At 49.0% G+C, this 18,244-nt stretch overlaps 1 protein-coding gene across 1 annotated transcript in view; it reads left to right on the top strand.

Moving 5' to 3' along the window:
* The window catches only part of MYO18B (myosin XVIIIB), a 1,784,667-nt gene that overhangs the window by 163,745 nt on the left and 1,602,678 nt on the right, over positions 1 to 18,244 (top strand). The gene's annotated exons all lie outside the window — the stretch shown is intronic.

The following is an 18,244-nucleotide window of genomic DNA, read 5'->3' as shown; positions in this document are numbered from 1 at the left end:
TTCCAGGGGTGCGAGGCTCACACGCTGCCTACTACACGCGCAAGGCATTAATTTGCGCACTTTTCAATAAACAAGCCAGATGCCAGGATGAACATACCGTTCCTAGCAGCAGTGGCAGTGGGCTACCAAAGGAGGATGAGGAGGAGAGTCAGGGCCAGAATATTCACACCCAGAACCAGCCTATTCGGGATGCCTGATGACCAGGTGTATGGGAGGTACAGGTTTCCAGCACACATCATACTGGACCTGGTCAGTGAGTGGGAGGATGACCTCACATCACCCACCCTGTGCTCCCAAGCACTCAGCCCCCTGCAGAAGGTCCTGAATGTACTGCACTTCTTGGCCACTGGATCCTTTCAGCGGACAAGTGCCATAGTGGGTGGTGTGTCACAGGCCACGCAGTCACGCTGCCTACACCAGGTCTTGAACATCATCACTGCACGGCCCTCAGTCCGCAGGCACATATATCTCCCCAGGACTCATGCAGAAAGGCGGACGTGCATCCAGGAATTCTATGGTGTGGCTCAAATCCCCAAAGTGCTTGGTGCTATTGACTGCACACATGTGGCTCTACGTCCTCCCAGGGCAACAGAGCACATCTATAGAAACCGCAAGCACTGGCATTCCATCAACGTCCAAGTTGTATGCAATGGCAAGGGAATCATCACATCAGTATATGCCAACTATCCAGGGTCCACCCACGACAGCTTCATCTACAGAATGTCTACCCTATGCCGGGACCTAGAGGCTGGCCAGCATGGAGATACATGGCTGCTTGGTGAGCATGAATGCCACTCCACATGCATGCATGTCAGATACTGGGTCATGACACAACACCACTAATGATACCCATCACCACCTCCGCAGGGGACAGTGCCTACCCTATCAGCCCCCACATGATGACCCCAATCCGGAACCCCACCACGCCACCCCAGGTAAGGTACAACACAGCCCACATTGCTACACGGGGCATAGTGGAGCGCACATTCGGAGTGCTGAAGTCACGCTTTCGCTCCCTTGACCGTTCTGGCGGGCAGCTGTTATATGCTCCCCGAATAGTGTGCAGGATCATAGTGGCAGCATGTGTCCTGCACAACGTTGCAACACGCCGGGGCCTGCCCGTGGACATGGTGGTGCCCCCACATCCACAACCACATGCACGCCCGCTGCGCATGGGAGGGGAAAGGGCACGGGGGGAGGCAGCCCGTACGCAACTGGTGGCCAACTTCTTCACCTAGGAATCACAGTGCTGGCTAGTGCACACTGCTCTGGCACATACCATCTGACAATCAATGATGACTCTACCTGACAATGTCTGAAAATTACTTGACAATGAACTGTCAGATACACATCAGCCTGAGATTGTTAACATGGAAGTGTCAATATGTGTGCACCCCTAGCTACACATACACCAGCTATGCATCACAATGCAAAGACACAACTCCATCAATCTAAAATGCATTGCCACAGGCGATTCACTACATGACAACATTGCCATGTCACCCACTCCCTTCACAGTCCCGCCACTGAGGACACCATGTCATGGTATGTGACAGCAAACAAACTGGCCATCACAACATGACACCAGTGTCACAAATAGCAGTGCCCAAAATGGAACATAGCCGCACTTGAGCAGCTAACCGCCCTGGGGCCACTACTACACACCTGTGTAAGAGTAATTTCTATCAAATTACACACCAACCCACCCTGAAGCCCACCCAAACAAGACACATTGCATGTAATCAATGGTAGTCTCATTACCTGAATCTGCTGGTATGTCCTCACCGTCCAGGTGTACAGTGATGGCGCCATGCAAAAGTGTCAGTGCACATCTACCGACATGTAGTGTGACTCCAGAGAGTATGCCCTTGTGAAGATCTGTGTGAAATACCTGCAAAACATGAGCAACATATGTAAGTAGAGGCACATATCATACCATCATGCATAGTTAGGTGCAACAACAATGAACACTATGAATGTCTACACAGTATTGACTATGGACTGGCCAACAGCTCATGGGAGTCCAATGTCACCGTGTAATTTGCTGTCACTTGGGCACACCCTTTGCAAGCCCATGGAAACGGAAGCAGGAGGGGTGTGGATGTCTGCTACCCAAGCATCGAAACCAAACTCAGGACAAGCCTGCATGTGCCCAGCCACAATACAGTGTATGCCCAGGTACCCACACAAGGCAACACTCTTGCAAAATAAAAATGAAAAAGAGAAAAAATGGCCATGAAAGGGCCGGCGGGGGGGGGGGGGCCACCTATGAGGTCCGAGGACAGGATGCACGCCACAATCCACCTGTGTGGATCATGGGAAAGGAAAACACCCCATAGGCTCGTGGCCCACACGGCTACTCTGTTGTGGGAGATGAGTCGCTATGGCTCTGCCCAGACCCTGCAGCTGACTCTGGAGGTGGGGGAGCTGCCTCAGAAGATGGTGTGACAATGGGAGGCAGCCCACGCAAAGCACGAGTTTGCTCCTCCATGGCTGCAAGCAGGCGGGTCTGGTAGTTCTGGTTCTGGGTTATAATCATGCGGAGGTCCCCATGCAGTAACTCCCGGGATGACCTGACCTCCGCACGAGTTGCCTGCATCTCGGCCGAGAGCGTCCGTGTCAGACGCTCCAGCTGCTCCTCTGTCCTTCTATGGGATGAAGCCTCAAGCTCTAACAGGGTCGACCTGAGGTGACGGAGTTCTTCCCTCAGGGCTTCCCTGTGGCGCTGGGACTCCATGGAAAGTGATTCCCCCAGAGTCGCCAGTGCCGCCCGCCTGTCCATGTTGGACGCCAACATATCCTCCCTGTGTGCCTGGCAGATGGACTCTGTAGCCTGCTCCAGTCGCTCCATCAGCCTTTCTGGGGGGACAATGGAAGTGGCCACCCTATCCATGGCCTGTGCAATCATCTCGGATGATGCTGCCTGTTGGGTGGCCATACCGTAGATGGATTGCTCCCATACGGTATTGCCAGGTGGCATACGGCCACCACGTTGACGGGCACCACACCTGCCTGGGGCAAGGCGGACTGCGCCTTGCTGTGCCGGCAAGGCCTCAGGCTGCAGGACTGCATTCCCTCTCTGATCTGCAGCCCCAGGAACAGGATCAGAGATTGGGTGGTGTGGCCCTGCATCCGTAACCACCGGAGGCTGATCTGCCGACACTGACATCCCCATTGAGGCCAATGGCCTGGCTGCAGGTGGGTCGGACAGAGGAGATTCTCTCCCAAGAACACTCACCTGCGACTGCACATAGGTGTCATCCTCCGAGTCTACACCTGAATACTGCTCGGGGGAGGAACCCCCAGAGACACCCCTCGACAGCACGGCCTGCAGCACTTGTGGGTTTTCACCCACAAACACACCACGTCCCTCACTTGTGGTAGGTCGGCCCGGGTTGCCCTCCTGGGACGGCTCCACCACCACATCCCCAGCATCAACAAGTGCTTCGTCCCCTGCAAAGACATGAAAGAGAAAAATGGAAACAGGCATTAGCACCATGGCATGCAACAAGGGCTGATGAACAACATAGGCAGTAGTCCTACGACACATGTCCTACATGACTGGGAGTCCTCCTATGCATTCACCATCACTGGGTCTGTAGGGGAGGCTCAGGGCATACTATGTACTGATTGGAGAGCAACGCCTGCTCACCTTGATGCCTAGCACTGCCATCACACATTGGGCGGTGATTGCCATGTCAAAGGCACATGCCATCACACACATGGCATGTGACATAGCCACCAAGTGAGGAGGGAGAGGAGGGCTACTTTTTTGGATTTCAACCACTCTGGTCCTGACATTGCATCGTCACATCAATTAGTATACATGTTGTACATGGATCTGCTAGTCCAAATTGGCAACGATGCACAGTGCCTTGTCTAGATCAACATAATGCAGTAAACATTGTGATTCCACCTCCCCAACACCTGTAACGGAATAATTTTGCATTCGTGAAGCACCGGTCAAGTAATGTTTGTAGGTGCAGCGGAGCACTGAGGGGTGGTGGGGCAGAAGGGGATGCCAGTCAACAATACTACTGGTGCTGGTGTCATTCATGTCACGCAAGTGCAGGGGTGGGTGGCACAATGAAGTGCAAGGGGGAGTGGCGGCTGGAAGTGCTGTACAAGGTAAGTAGGACTTGACGTCAAGGGCAGATGGTGTTAGGCGCAGACAAGTGCTGGGGGGGGTGGCCTATAGGGGTACAGAGACAATCATGCTGTGCTGTGGGCTCGGAGGGGACAGGGGAGGTACACACTGCCTCTGGCTCGGCAAGGTCCTTTCAGATTTCTATGTGTCCTGCAGAGTTGTCACATGCTGCAGATATGTGCCCTTGGATTGGGGATCTCATCTTGGTGAGAAGGGTGAGGCGCTATTGCCTTTGGAGCATGTGGCAGGCCAGTTTGCCAGAGGATGGCCATGATGCAGGACATTCCCTCTCTGCCACCCGGCACCTGTGGTTTGGGTTCCCAAGATCCGAGTCATGCCAGGACTCTGCATTGGCATGGGGCTTCAGACAGGTGGTCATGACCGTGGCTAAGACATCCAGTGTACCTGACATGGAGTGGAGCATGGAGTGGGCCCTGTCAGGATGGGAGTGAGCCTAAGGGGGAGCTGGATGGGGGGGACATTTTGGCAGCATGAGCCTCGACTGACACACACTTCATGGGTCGGAATACAAAGAAGGTGTGTGACAGTGGTGAGGGTGGCTTTGCCTGTGGGGTGTTGAGGGTGAGCTGGGAGGAGAGGAGAATGTGATCACTCCAGGAGAGAGGAGTGCAGAGATGGACGGAGAGGGGAAAGTCAGATGAGATCAGAGCATCAAGAGTGTGCCCTGCAGAATGAGTAGGGACAGACGGGAGTCTAGAGGGTGAGAGGGAGTTGCTGAGGTCACAGAAAGGTCAGGTGGGGGCGTCAACAGGCATGCAGGTGGATGCGTACCGCACCAAGGATGAGGAATTCTGTGTCTGGGGACATGAGTGAGGAGGAGAGGTGAGGACACTCAGAAAGGAAGTAGTACATTTGACCAGTTTTCCCAGACACAGTACGCACTGTTTGGAATGTCAAGGTGTGGTGGACAGTAACCTCACACAAGCCATTCCAGAGTGGAGTAGGTCTAAGTAGGTGTGACAGTGGCAGGAATACCCTCAGGGAAGCCAAGGGCACACCCCCCCTGCACAGTGGTGGCGGGCCAAGGAGAGGGTCAAGGATGCAGACAGAGCTGGCCGTCTGACATGTTTCCATGAGACCAAGGATGTCAAGGTGCATAACCTCATGTAAGTGACAGTTATCGGAGGAATGCCTGATGCAGCCGCAGTGAAAGGAGTGTAATTGTGGAGGAGGTTGACAGCCTTGTAGGACTTACGGGGAGTGCTAGAGATCAGAGGTGCCGCATGTGTAGGAGTTGGAGTGGGAGGCGGAGAAGGTTCATGGGAGGGTGCAGGGAGGCAGTGCAGGATTGATGAGGAGAGAGGAGGGGGGACAGCAGGAGAGGTAAGGAAGTTGATGAGATGTGGGTAGCATTTCTCAAGGAGATTGAGGTTGGCCTAAGGGCCTTGGACTGAGACGCTCCCATTACCATGCACATCATTAGTGGTATCTGAGGATTGGAAGGAGGCCAGGAGTACACCCCAACGGGTCCCACCTATGATGGTGGAAGAGGAGCAAGGAGAGAGGACAGGGACCATGTGAAGGGTCTATGGGACAGGCAAAGGCATGTATGAGCAGATGTCAGTGAGAGTTAGCTTAGAGTAGGCTCAGATGCACTGGTCAGCAATAGGGTGGGTCGCATTGGAGGGCAGGCTGCCCTCATTTGACTTTTGGCAAGCAGGTGTCGTGCGTAGGGCACGATGGTCTGAACTGTAGAAGTCATGGAAGATAGACCATGAAGAGCAGCATGGAGTGTGAGGGAATGGGGCTCGAAACCAGACGGTACCAAAGGACCCAGGAAGGAGGTGGATCTCAAGGCTACATCCACATTATGACTGCATGTTGGTAGGCATTTATATACAGAGGACGCATTAGCATGTGGTATCATTGCATGTCAGGCATGTGAAGATGAAACTTGAATGGCTGGGGGAAAGGAGAGGAATGGTATGTAAGACATCAGATGAATAGACAGGGGAGTATGAGCAACAATGTAGTGACAAAATTACTAATCAAGGGCAACTTCCATGGTGTTGGCCCATATGTGCACTGTTGCCAGTAGGGATAGTGCTGTGGCCAGATGGTGTTGCACTGAACATACTGGATGAGGCACATGGGTGCCACTATCAACTCTGCCACACACCCCCTTGACAGGCACCCAACATGAATGCTTCACACACACAACATGCACAGGGATGATACACACATGCATGTGCACTCACCGGATGATGCCTCGTAATCAGGGAGGTCTCCCACACCTTGGAGTTGTCCCTCGGTGACGTAGGATCCAGCTACGGACTCGTGTGGTGTGAGTTCTATTTCCTGTGCTGGGGACCCACCTCCAGTCACCAAGGTTGCGGCATGACTTGAGGCCAGCTTATCCTTTGCCCTGCGCTTAAGGTCATTCCAGCGCTTCTGGCAATCACTAGCTGTGCGCCTCACTACTCCAAGGGCACTTATTCTGTCAGCAATGGTCTGCCAGTGTGCCTGGCGTCTGGCATGTGTGGTCTTGGACCCTGCAACGATGACCATTTCCCTATCATGATCTGACACATACTGAACAAGTGCATTAAGTTCGGCGTCTGTGAAGCTTGGCTTCCTTGATGGGCCGGACTGTGCAGCCGTGTCTGGGGCATCAGCCTGTGCCGGACGTGCACTCTTCCTCTTGCGCTTGGAAGGGGGTGGGGATCCAGAGTGTCCTACGCCGCTGTGGACACTAGGGGCAGGAGCCGTGGTGGACTCTGTACTGGGTGTGTGTGATTGCCCACTCAGCATGGGAGTAGGTGCAGGCATTGGGGGTAGTGGGATGGGGTCAGGCCTGATCTGAGGTGCATGTACTAGGACCGACACAGTCTTGGCAGGGTGTATGAGAGGTGGGGTGGATTGAGCCACACCCTGGCTACGGGGGCCAGCAGATGACCTATCTGGCATAGATGCGCGTGCCCTGATGACACCAATGTGCACCGGTGCACGTACAGTGGACCTGCTGACCTGGATGTCAGCGATGGAATCACCCTCGGACAGGTCTGGTGCCACAATGGCCTGGTCCGACATGGGCTGATCAGGGTTGGTATCAGCCACATGACTCTCAACGGGGGGGGGGGGGGGGCATGGGTGTCCCTGACTGTTCCTCCAGACTGGGGGGAACAGGGGCGCCCTGCAAGTCACAACCACGTCCCCTGTTGGATCCTCCACGGCCACCACGTGTGGCTCGGCCACCTTTGCCACCCTTACGGCTTGCACGCCTCCCAACCATGGCACTGATGGTATTGTGCGTATGGGAGTGGGTGTGCACAATTGTCCTGGGCAATTGGGTGTCAAAGGGGTTGGGTACCAGATGGTATTCGTACCCTAGTGCAGTGGCAAGGCTATATGACACCCCTGGGGAAAGATGACGGGTCACGCAACGCACAGGCACCCCAGAAAAGTTAAGGAACGTGCACAATACCCCTCCTAGACCACGTGTGCTGATGGAAAACCCTGCACTACGCTGTGGCATCCAGTAACACAATGAACGTATGCGTGTCACACGCGGCCTAGATTGACCTCTGAAGGGGTAGGCTACACACGGGGCAAGCACAGATGTTAGATACGTGCGTGACTCACCGTCTGCCAGGTAAAAGAGCGTGAAAAAATAGCACTTTTGGTTGGCAACACCCCCGCCAAAAGAAGAGGTGTACGCTGTCTGAGGAGACAGGACAACTGTAGAAGGGGACACTGTTTGAGGGAACAGGCCCAGGAAAACCAGTACAAGAGGAAAAAGAGAAAAGAGCTGTCAGAGGTAACAGGGAGTACGAACTGGAAACGCCGTGAAGTAAATCGCGTGTGAAACGACAAGAAGTACCGAATTCACCCACTCGCTCTCCACGAAAAGCACGTACAAGGAAATAGTGTTCAACACTACCTTTTATACAGGCCCACACGTACATCGTCACTTACGGCGTGTACGTGCTTGGCCCATTTTCACCAATCACACGCTTTGGCACTCCTGCGTGTAGGTATCTTTTCACCAATCACACGCTTTGTCACTCCTGCATGTGGATCCTTTTTCACCAATCACGCGCTTCGACACTCCAGCGTGTAGCTCACTTTTCACCAATCACACGCTTTGTCAATCCTGCATGTGGATCCTTTTTCACCAATCACGCGCTTCGACACTCCTGCGTGTCCCTCACTTTTCACCAATCACACGCTTTGACACTGCACGTGCAGGTAACTATTGACGCACATATGCTGGTGACGGGTTTTCGCGCGATGAGTGGGGGGTTTTCAGGTGCACATTCACTCCCTATCAGGCTGTCCACGCGTTCTAACACGAAAGACCACGCTCCTGGCCAGGAGGCCAAATTTAAGTCCCCAAGAACCCTGAGCACGCTCCCACCTGCCATCGGCTGCTGCCTGACTGCCTGCTGGCCACGTGCCCCACAGTGCTGGTGGGTGGGGGTGGTGGGGGCCTGGTGGAGGGTGCCCCTGGTGGATGGGGGTTGGGGGTGGTGGGAGACATGGATGGGGGCCTGATGGCAGGTGCCCCTGCACTGCTGGGGGGTGGGGGTGGTGGGAGACATGGGTGGGGGCCTGGTGGAGGGTGCCCCTGGTGGATGGGGGTGCAGGGGGACATGATCAGGTGTGCAGGGTAGTCCACTGTTTTGTGGGCTGCCTGCAGGGGCCGGGGAGGGTGTACAGGGTACACCTGTGGGGGCCCACCCAGCCTATTCGCATGTGATAATTCCCACGCACCCCTGTGATACACGTACCCTGGCCAATCGCGTGTTGAACTTCCCGCTACCCCTGTAATACACGCACCCTGCCTGTTCGCGTGTGATGATTCCCGCGGACCCCTGTAATACACGTTCCCTGGCCTATCGCGTGTTCTACTTCACGCGTCCTCCTGTAATACACGTTCCCTGGACCATCGCGTGTTGAACTTCCCGCTACCCCTGTAATACACGCACCCTGGCTGTTCGCGTGTGATAATTCCCGCGTACCCCTGTGATGCACGTTCCCTGGCCTATCGCGTGTTCTACTTCACGCGTCCCCCTGTAATACACGTTCCCTGGCCCATCGCGTGTTGAACTTCCCGCTACCCCTGTAATACACGCACCCTGGCTGTTCGCGTGTGATGATTCCCACGTACCCCTGTGATTCACGTTCCCTGCCTAGTCGCGTGTAGTACTTCCCGCGTACTCCTGATTTGGAGATTGCCCGCTTTGCTTTCCTTGTTTGCCTGCCCTGTGAAGTGGTCCGGGGTTAGCGCAGCCCTTAGCGATGATTTAGCGCTTTTGATGGCTTTTCCGTGCGCGAGGGCGTTCTTGGGGGCGTTACTGGCGCTGCTGCAGGCTCGCTGCGATTCTCTGCGCCACGGCTGTTTTGGGAGCTTGAAATCCATGAATACGCTGTGCGCGGAAATCTGTTTTAGCGCACGTGCCTGGCGCAGACTATCGCAGGCGCACGCTGTGCGCCAGCCGCGTGCGCTACTTGTGCGCTAGATTCTATGAATTAGCCTGTATCTGTTTCCACTCAACACAAAAAAGCTGATGAAATGTTTTGGGGGAAGAGAAAATGTGGGGGTTGCCGGAAAAATGGTTGGATGTGCTGGTAATGGTGATCACATGTGGTGGGCATACAAGACTACCTCCTTTAGAAAAAATGGCTGCCAGCGTCTTTAGTTTTGAAGGTATTCTCAGCAACACAGGGCAAACATGGGGGGAGGAAGGTGAGTGCCGTGGACATATTGCATGGTTTACTGCTGAAATAGTAGCTTCTGAAATTGCTCGGATGCACAAATCTTGTGTAGTCGAATAGTACAAAATCAGTTAATAACCAGATATTTTTAATCCACTACGACTACATAAAGTACTGCAAGCATTCAAAGTCTGGCTGTGGGGCTGGCGATTAGTCATTCCAAAGTAATTGATGGCTTAGCTCCTTCTTTCACTTCAGTGAAGTGGGCCCAAACCTCATGCTGCCTAAGACCAAAGACTGCCACAATTTAGGATGCATCCCATTCTCCTTTGTTGCAGATGACCAGTGACCCGTGTACATGTTCAGGTTCATCAGGAGTCTCTTGATCTGCCATCTGAGGATACTGCTACTGAATCTGTGTTAGAAGTAGTAGATGTTCTTATGGGGGTTTGGATATGCAACTGTCAGCAGTATGTCGTGGGTAGTAGAGACATGTTCAGTTGTCCTTGTTAGAGGAACAGGATGCATCTCAGCCTAGCACATGCCCCTTTTACTCATTTGGCATATGACTTTGATGATGACAATGGTGGAAATGATCATGAGGGTGATGATGATGAACAGGATGTTGACTGCACCCTCTCTTCTCGTAAGAAAACACTCAGAGAGGTTCATGTGTTTTCAATCACTCATACAGAGTCCACCCACAGCAGTGGCGCAGAGCGAGGGTTAGAGTAACACAAACAGCCTGAAAGTGAACCTACTATAACCACACCCATCCTGCCATCACTCTTTTTGTGGTACCTCGGGGATTCTGAGATGGCAGTGATGTATGTCAATCAACTACTGCACATAGCAGACCATCACATACAACAGTACCACCTCTTGAAGCTGAGCACCTTACAGAGTGCTGTGTTCCCTCCTCATCTCCCTCTGCTCAACAGCCAATGAGGGCAACAGTGAGTTCCATAGGGTGGAATTAGTTTCTACAGTGTCAGAAGCAGCATCTTGCCATCTGCACCTTGTGCAGACCAGATGTGTCCCATGGGAAAACAGGAACAAATCTGGGCATGTCATAATTGCTGACGCATATGAAGTGAACTCATGCACAAGAATGGGACCAATATATTGTACAATGTACCTCCAGGAATCAACAGACACACAGCAGCATGCGGTCACTTCCCCATGCAGTTAACCCAGAATTTAGAAGTGTGTCAGTCCTGCAGCAAAGTATTGTGTCTTCAACTACTATCGGCAGGATCCAAACCCAAAGGAGCGGTAGGGGCACACCATATGTGCAAAAGCCCTCGCACACAACAAATGTTTCAGATAGGTGATGGCAAGTGTGGATGCCTACTGGCAAATTCCTAGCCGAACATACCTTTCACCCAAGACTGCTCTCATTTCAGCTGGTCATACAGTGCCAGAAATGCATTGAATATGTTGCAGGTGCAGCATAAACCCCTACACTATCAGAAAAAAGCAATCTGTTTTAACTTGCTGGATTTCAACATGTCATTTCTTGGCCAGCTGTGTTAGCAAAGCTATGTTGTAAACAACTAAAGCTACAGCCATAGTCATGCAATGGATTGGGCTTTCTTTACCCCAATCTAGTGTTACGTCATGCAACATGTCTGCTAATTGCTATAACCGTTTGATGAAGGTACAAATCATATGACCAACAGATCTGTGTTACTAATGAGGTAACTCCATTAATCTACTCTCTCAAAATGAACCTCTTCAGAAGAGCAACAGAGCATATGAGAACATGGGCGCTTCAGACATAGCGCTGCTGCTGAGAGAACTGCTGGCAATCTTTCAACATGACCCACACATAGAATGCATGACAAAATGAAAGAAAACATTGATTATCTTTTGCCGTAATTCTCTTTTTTATGGTTAAAGTGGATGCATTCCAGACTATGGACAGTAGGACAACAAATACAGAAGGCATAATGGGAAAGTAAAAGACTGCACTTGGGAGTCCTTTGCACTTGCTTTCAGAGCTGCGTTTTTAAGGACAGGAACTAGCAACAACATCTGAGCATCCCCAGCAGCCAGTAAGAAGTCTGTATTAACCTCGCCATTGCAACTGTGTTGCATATTGGGGCACCCCATGTACATTGTAAACATCTAACACATACACCCCAGTAGGACTCACTTTCAGATTCTGAATTCTTCAAGGTGCCTGGAGTTGGACGAGTCCTAAAGCTACCCAGAAGGTTAATGCATGTTTGAGTGACACGTTACACCCTGGAAAGGACAATGACCCACTGCAGTATTGTTTCTCCAATAGGTCTGCATGGCCAGCAGCATCATAAACTACCACCAGGTATTGTACACTCAAAATGCTAATGTAGTGCTCCAGGCACTATTGTCTCTGGCTACTTGCTGTAACTCATGTAGAACAAATTACATTAAATGGTGGCAATATATATATTTATTTCACAAGGAGAGTGCCAGCACCCTCAGGCCAGGATACTGAAAGTCAGCAGCAGATCATGTTTGAGTCAGAGGATGACCTCCTGTGTCCCAGTGGACAGGGTATCCTGGGCCATTGGAGGAAGGGTACGGGGGCGTGGGGGCATTGGTGCTACTAGCTGAGGCTCCGGAGATTACATTGTATTGCAGTGCATGGTAGTGACCAATGTGATTCTGAACTGCAATATTGATGATGTATCCCAACCAAACTGTGAAGTGAAAATTGTGCTGCATGTTGTGAGTCTACTATCAGAGCATAACACAGGTGTGTGTGATCAGATTACGCGTGATACTCCAACGATTGAACCAAGTCATTCATACAATCAATTTGACATCCCTCCTGTCTCACAGGTTTCTTCAACCTTGCAGGAGTGGGGACATACAGACTACATTTTTATACCCCTACTGTTTCACAGGGGCGGGGGCTAAGCCTGAAATGTTATGTGTCTCCTGTCTCGCAGGAGTGAAAGCACACACTCAATTTTACCTTCAGTCCTGTATCACAGGATGGGTGGCACAGCCTCAATTTGTATGTTTCTCCTGTCTTGCAGGAGTGGCAGCACACACTCAATGTGTTTGTCTCTCCCATGTCACAGAGGAGGGTGAACTGTCTGAATGTGTATGTCAATCTTGACTCACAGGGGTGAGAGCACACACAATTTTTACATCTCTCATATCCTGCCAGGCTGAGGGAAAACACACAATGTTTATGTCTCTTCATGTTCACAGGGTAAAGGGCACAGCCAGAGTTTTTACATCTCTCATGCCTCTCAAGAGTAAGCACACACTCAGTGTGTATGTCTCTCATGTCTCACAGGGATAGGGGCAAAGCCTGAAATTGTATGTTTCTCCTGTCTCGCAGGAATGCGGGAAACACACTAAATGTATACATCCCCTCTCTCACAGGAGTGGGGACACACAATAAAGTTATGTCTCGCCTGTTTCACAGGAGTGGAATTGCAGCTTACATTTGTACATGTCTACTCTCTCACACAGGTTGGGCACACCTATGAATTTGTGCATCAATCAGGTCACACATGTGGGAGAACAGCCTGCTTTTTTCCATTCTCTTGTGTCTCACATGAGTGGTGTCATACCCAGAATATACATGTCTCTCTTTTCTTGTAGGGGTGAGAACACAAGCCTAATTTTTACATATCTCTTGTCCTGCAGGGTTGAGGGCACACACTTCATGTATACGTTTCTACTTTTCTGCAGAGGTGAGAGCCCACACTCAATTTGTAAGTCTCCCCTGTCCTGCAGTGATGAGGGCATGCACTCAATTTTCACATAACTCCTGTCTTGAAGGGATGCAGCACACCCTGAATGTTTACAGCTCTCTAAGTAGAAATGAGGTGGACTAGAGTTGAGTTGCTCAAGGAACCACTTTCAAGTCAGAACTGAGTGCCTTAACGTGGTGGATCTCATTGCAAAACATCATTAACACATCTCAGCAAGGCATATTACACTGTTGTCACAGGACTTTCAAGAATTCTGATTTATTAGGGTTTGTTGTGTTACAAAAGATAACAGTCCCTCTTTACAGGCGCTTTACCTTGACAAGAAAATGGTGCACCACATCTGGCAAAGTGGATATACAGATTATAATCTCACTTGAGTGCATGACATCGCACTCTTATTTGAAATTAATCCATTCTGAAGCAGGGACATCATTTAGCGGTTGCCAGAGGTTGCAACTGCGACCTCTGAGGTCTCCCTTGCGACCTCTAAAGAAAAAGAACCCCCCCCCTTTTTTAATGCAATCTCCTGGGCTGTGGGCAGCACCATGTGGCTCTTTACTTCTGGAGTGGCTGGCTTTCTTATTGAGGCCCCTTAAAAAAAGAAGAAAAATAAGAACAGGAGTGCCACAAGTCTAACACTTTCAGCACTGACCCTAAATAAGAAAAAATAGGAATACCAAATAATGTGTCTTTCTGGAATTCTATACAATTGCTAGACTCATTAAAGGTTTACTTCAGGCACACTTCAGGTGGTGAGTCACTGATTTAGTCTGCTTTTAAATGCCTCGACTCAGCTGTTCATCCTTCTGAGGTTGATAAATGAGTACCAACACAGGTTGGGTGATATTGGATGTATAATTTTTCTATATAAAGTGCTTAAGCGTAAGTGCTAAATAATAACACATCATTATCATTTGGTCATGAACGTCTGCTTGCATTCACAGTAATTTGGTAATATGGGCCTATACACACTGATCTTAACAATATATATGGTGATCCATTCTTGTATGAAATGTACATCACATTATAGTGATATCGTAACCATATTTTTCGTAGTGTACAATGCTATGTGATGCCACTTCATGTTTTGTCAATGGGTGAAAGGTTGTGTTCTATAGCTTCCCGCGATATCACTTCGGGGGGGGGTCAAATGACATCACTTTGTGTGATGTCATCAGGGGTCAAGGGTAGTGTGATGTCACTTCCGCTACCCCTGGCATTTTGGTGAAATGACTTCCCTGTTCTGAAGTAGGATGCCTGCTTTTCAAATGTCTACCCTCAATTGAATTTTGATTCTTCAAGCCCAAAACATTACACCAACTTAATGTGAACGATGTTGAACCATACTTTCTTTAGGTTTTCCGTATCTATTTTCAAATATTGATCTTTTGTAGTTAAAAAGAAAATGAAAATATTTCCCTCCAGAAACAAACAAATATTATTTACAAAGTTCCCCTGTGCCATGCCATCACAGTAACATATTTTTAAATGCGCTTGGGGTGGTTTTCCTCAATGTTGTGCTGTGTACTGGGAATCACAGGTTTCTGCATGAATTTCCCCTGGCTGAAAATGTGCCTTCACACTAGGCACAATGTCCTAATCTGCTGGTAAATGTTGTGCATGGCACTGACCTCATTGACCCTGTCTCCCACATTGTCTGGAATTAACCTGAAATGATGGTCCTTCTCTTATTACCAGCCTGTCACTGTGTGAGCAGGATCTGCACACTGCTCAGACAAGCCTGTACTTCTAATTATGGGGTCACCATTCCCCTGTGCCCTTCTAGGAGATCCGTGCTGCGATCTCATCATCATCTCTGCTATGGGGTTGGGCTGGGTGGAACTAGTTGTACACATCCCAGTGCCACTGCATATGTGGTTCAGGAGGACTATTAAACCCAGTAATATAGGTATCCTTATTTCCCCCTCTTAATGCCATTTGACTCTCTGCACAAGGTGCTCTCCGCAGATTCAGTCTCCAATACTGAAATGCACACCTAAAGCAATAACATGCCCAAGATGAAGGTGGCAGAGGGTGATATGTCTTTGTGCACTCCTCACACTTTTAGTGAGGCTTTTTACTTCCTCCTGACCTGTGTGTGTGTGCATCTCTCCTCCTAATCCCTGCTGCATAGGCTGTCCTTCTCCTGGCCCTTGCACTACTGCCTGTGCCACCAGCTCAGGCTACTCCCTGCCATTGTGTCAGTGACAACTCATTACCCCCATCATCAATGATAGCATCTTCATCACCACCAAAAATAACTTCTGCAGCATTAACATCTGCTAGAGGAGTCAGTTTGGCTGTGTGCCTCATCCTCAGAATGCTCATAAATAAATAAACTTTGCCTTCTCCTCTTCTGAATTCAAAAAGGAGGATACAAGAATTATGTCCACTGGATATCGGTCACTTTTCTCATCCTGCACAGATAGCACCACCTCAGATTCCTCATTCTACATCCCTGGTATTTTCCCCAGTCAAAAACGGTTCTCATAAACAATCTAATAACACAAGTGTTTTTTACCAAGAAAAAAAAAATGAAGGTACCTTTAATACAATTTCAAAGGATTCTCAAACAAATAAAATTGCTCCCCAAATAAACTGTATTTCAAAACAATTGAAAAAAAGGTTTCCTGAACTTAAGTAACAATTTTTGCAAATTAAAATACACAAAAGAAAATGATTCCAAAACAAACAAACGAAATAGATTTACAAAAAGCATCCTTAGTGTCTGGCACACAAAGGACAAACAAAATTGCATACAACACACACAATCACCAAAGAAAACGAAATGTTGCGTAACCCCTCACAAATCTCTCTTTTTGGATCATCCAGGCCTAGCCAAACCCACAAAGAAAACAATATGTGTGTGGTTCTTTACCTAGTCTCACACACTCATTTGCTACCAACATTTCTCCTGAATCCACCCAAGAATTCCTCTGTGAAAACTCACCAAAGAAATTCAGATATCACAATTCCTCGGCACACTCCTACTGATTCAGCCACATCCCTTGATTGAGATGGAAAGGTTTTGCTGGGGTTTTGGGGGAGATTTGCCCAAGCTTATAAGAGAGTGTTCTGGTTGTAGTGAGGATTACATTATTCTCTTCTAAGGATGGTTGCTTTGAAGTATTGGCTCTTACATATGTTTTTCTGTTTGGGTCTGTCTGCTCTTTCAAAACATATGCTATTTGTAAAACATGTTTTAGCTATGTCTATGCAATGCCTACAAGTGCATGCCATAAGGGCATATGGCATGCAATGTTTGTATTTGCATGCCCTGATGATTATTGTGACTATTCTGTTTGTTTTGTGAATCCGGCCAATCACTATCGTCTTGTTGTAATGCGATTTGAAATATTATTTTGTAAGATATGTTGCTTGACGTATTGTCTCCTATATTTGTTTATGTGGTGGCCTCTGTTTTCTCTCTTGGAACATTTAAATGTGCAATAAATGGTTTGGCTATTAACAGTGGCTTGTTTTTGAATTTATGGTGGGCTTGTTGTCTTGCTACTGTGTGCTCTACAGAATGTTGATGTGTGCACGAATATAAACCATATGCTGAAGGTGGATTGCTAGATTATTTCAATTTGTAGAATCTATGATTTTCAGGTTGTCATTTAATACATGTGTGTAGACATTCTATTCTGTATAACTTCATGGATGCTGGTAGTCCATTAGATAGAATGAAAGCATTTTTAAAGATGCATTAGTGCAATGTGTCATGTAATAATACAGTTATTTTCCAATGGTGAAGAACATAGATTGAAGGTAGACGACAGTGAGAGGTACATTGGAGGGATAAAGAGAGTAGCACAGAAGTGAGCACAGAAGTGAGAACAAGAGCTACCATCAGAGAGACAGTGAAGATTCAGAGAGGGAGGGTGGGAGACGAGAGGGTGGAACAGAAAAGAGGAGAGTAGTGAAGGAGGGAAAGGGAGAGTAGAAGAGTAGGGACAGGAGGATCAGGCAAGTGCCTCAGATTAGAATGCACTATCCATGCAGGTTCTTAGATATGGATCACCCAGATTGTTACCAGAGGTCATTTAAATAGCTAATGCATATGACTTTAGGCCATCACCTATATAGGGGTAGCTTCTAGATAGTAGGGGTTACCAATCACTAGTATCAATCTGGGGTCGACAGAAGCCTGGCTTAGCATGGGTCGGCCCATCCCTAGGGTAGAGAGAGGAGGACGGCCACTAGGCATGTTGAAAATTGAAATAGAACCCTTGAGCTTCATCTGGGAGTTGGTGTATTCTTGAGGCTATCTTTAACATAAGTTGGATTTGAAGCATACCACATGATGTCGTTCTTTTTAAAAACCTGACTAGCTCAATCTGGCAGACATACATTTGTTTTCCATCTAAGTTAAATTACCTGTCTCTGGTCACTACATCTGCTCATAGTGACACTCGTAAGCACCCATTTTAGAAAACATCCCCTTTGAGGATGGAACACCTTCCACAAATCTCTTCTTTCTTAAATTCACATCATTGTTAAATAGGCAGTGCTATACGTGCTGTGCTCTAAGGACAAGGTAAGGTTTTGAATGTGTTAGTCACTTCAAAGCCGGCCTAAAGATTTGCTTCATATCTGGATGGTAAGTCTGTGCTAATATTGACAGAACGTAATCTCCTTTTTCTACTATTTATTACGTTTAACGGTTTGCCAGGATTGAGTATTTCTTCTGGTGTCA

Source organism: Ambystoma mexicanum, chromosome 10, assembly GCF_040938575.1.
Source record: "Ambystoma mexicanum isolate Mex_15411 chromosome 10, UKY_AmexF1_1, whole genome shotgun sequence".
NCBI lineage: Eukaryota > Metazoa > Chordata > Amphibia > Caudata > Ambystomatidae > Ambystoma > Ambystoma mexicanum.
Note: the sequence above shows the minus strand (reverse complement) of the source record. Positions and strands in the feature narration are given on the sequence as shown.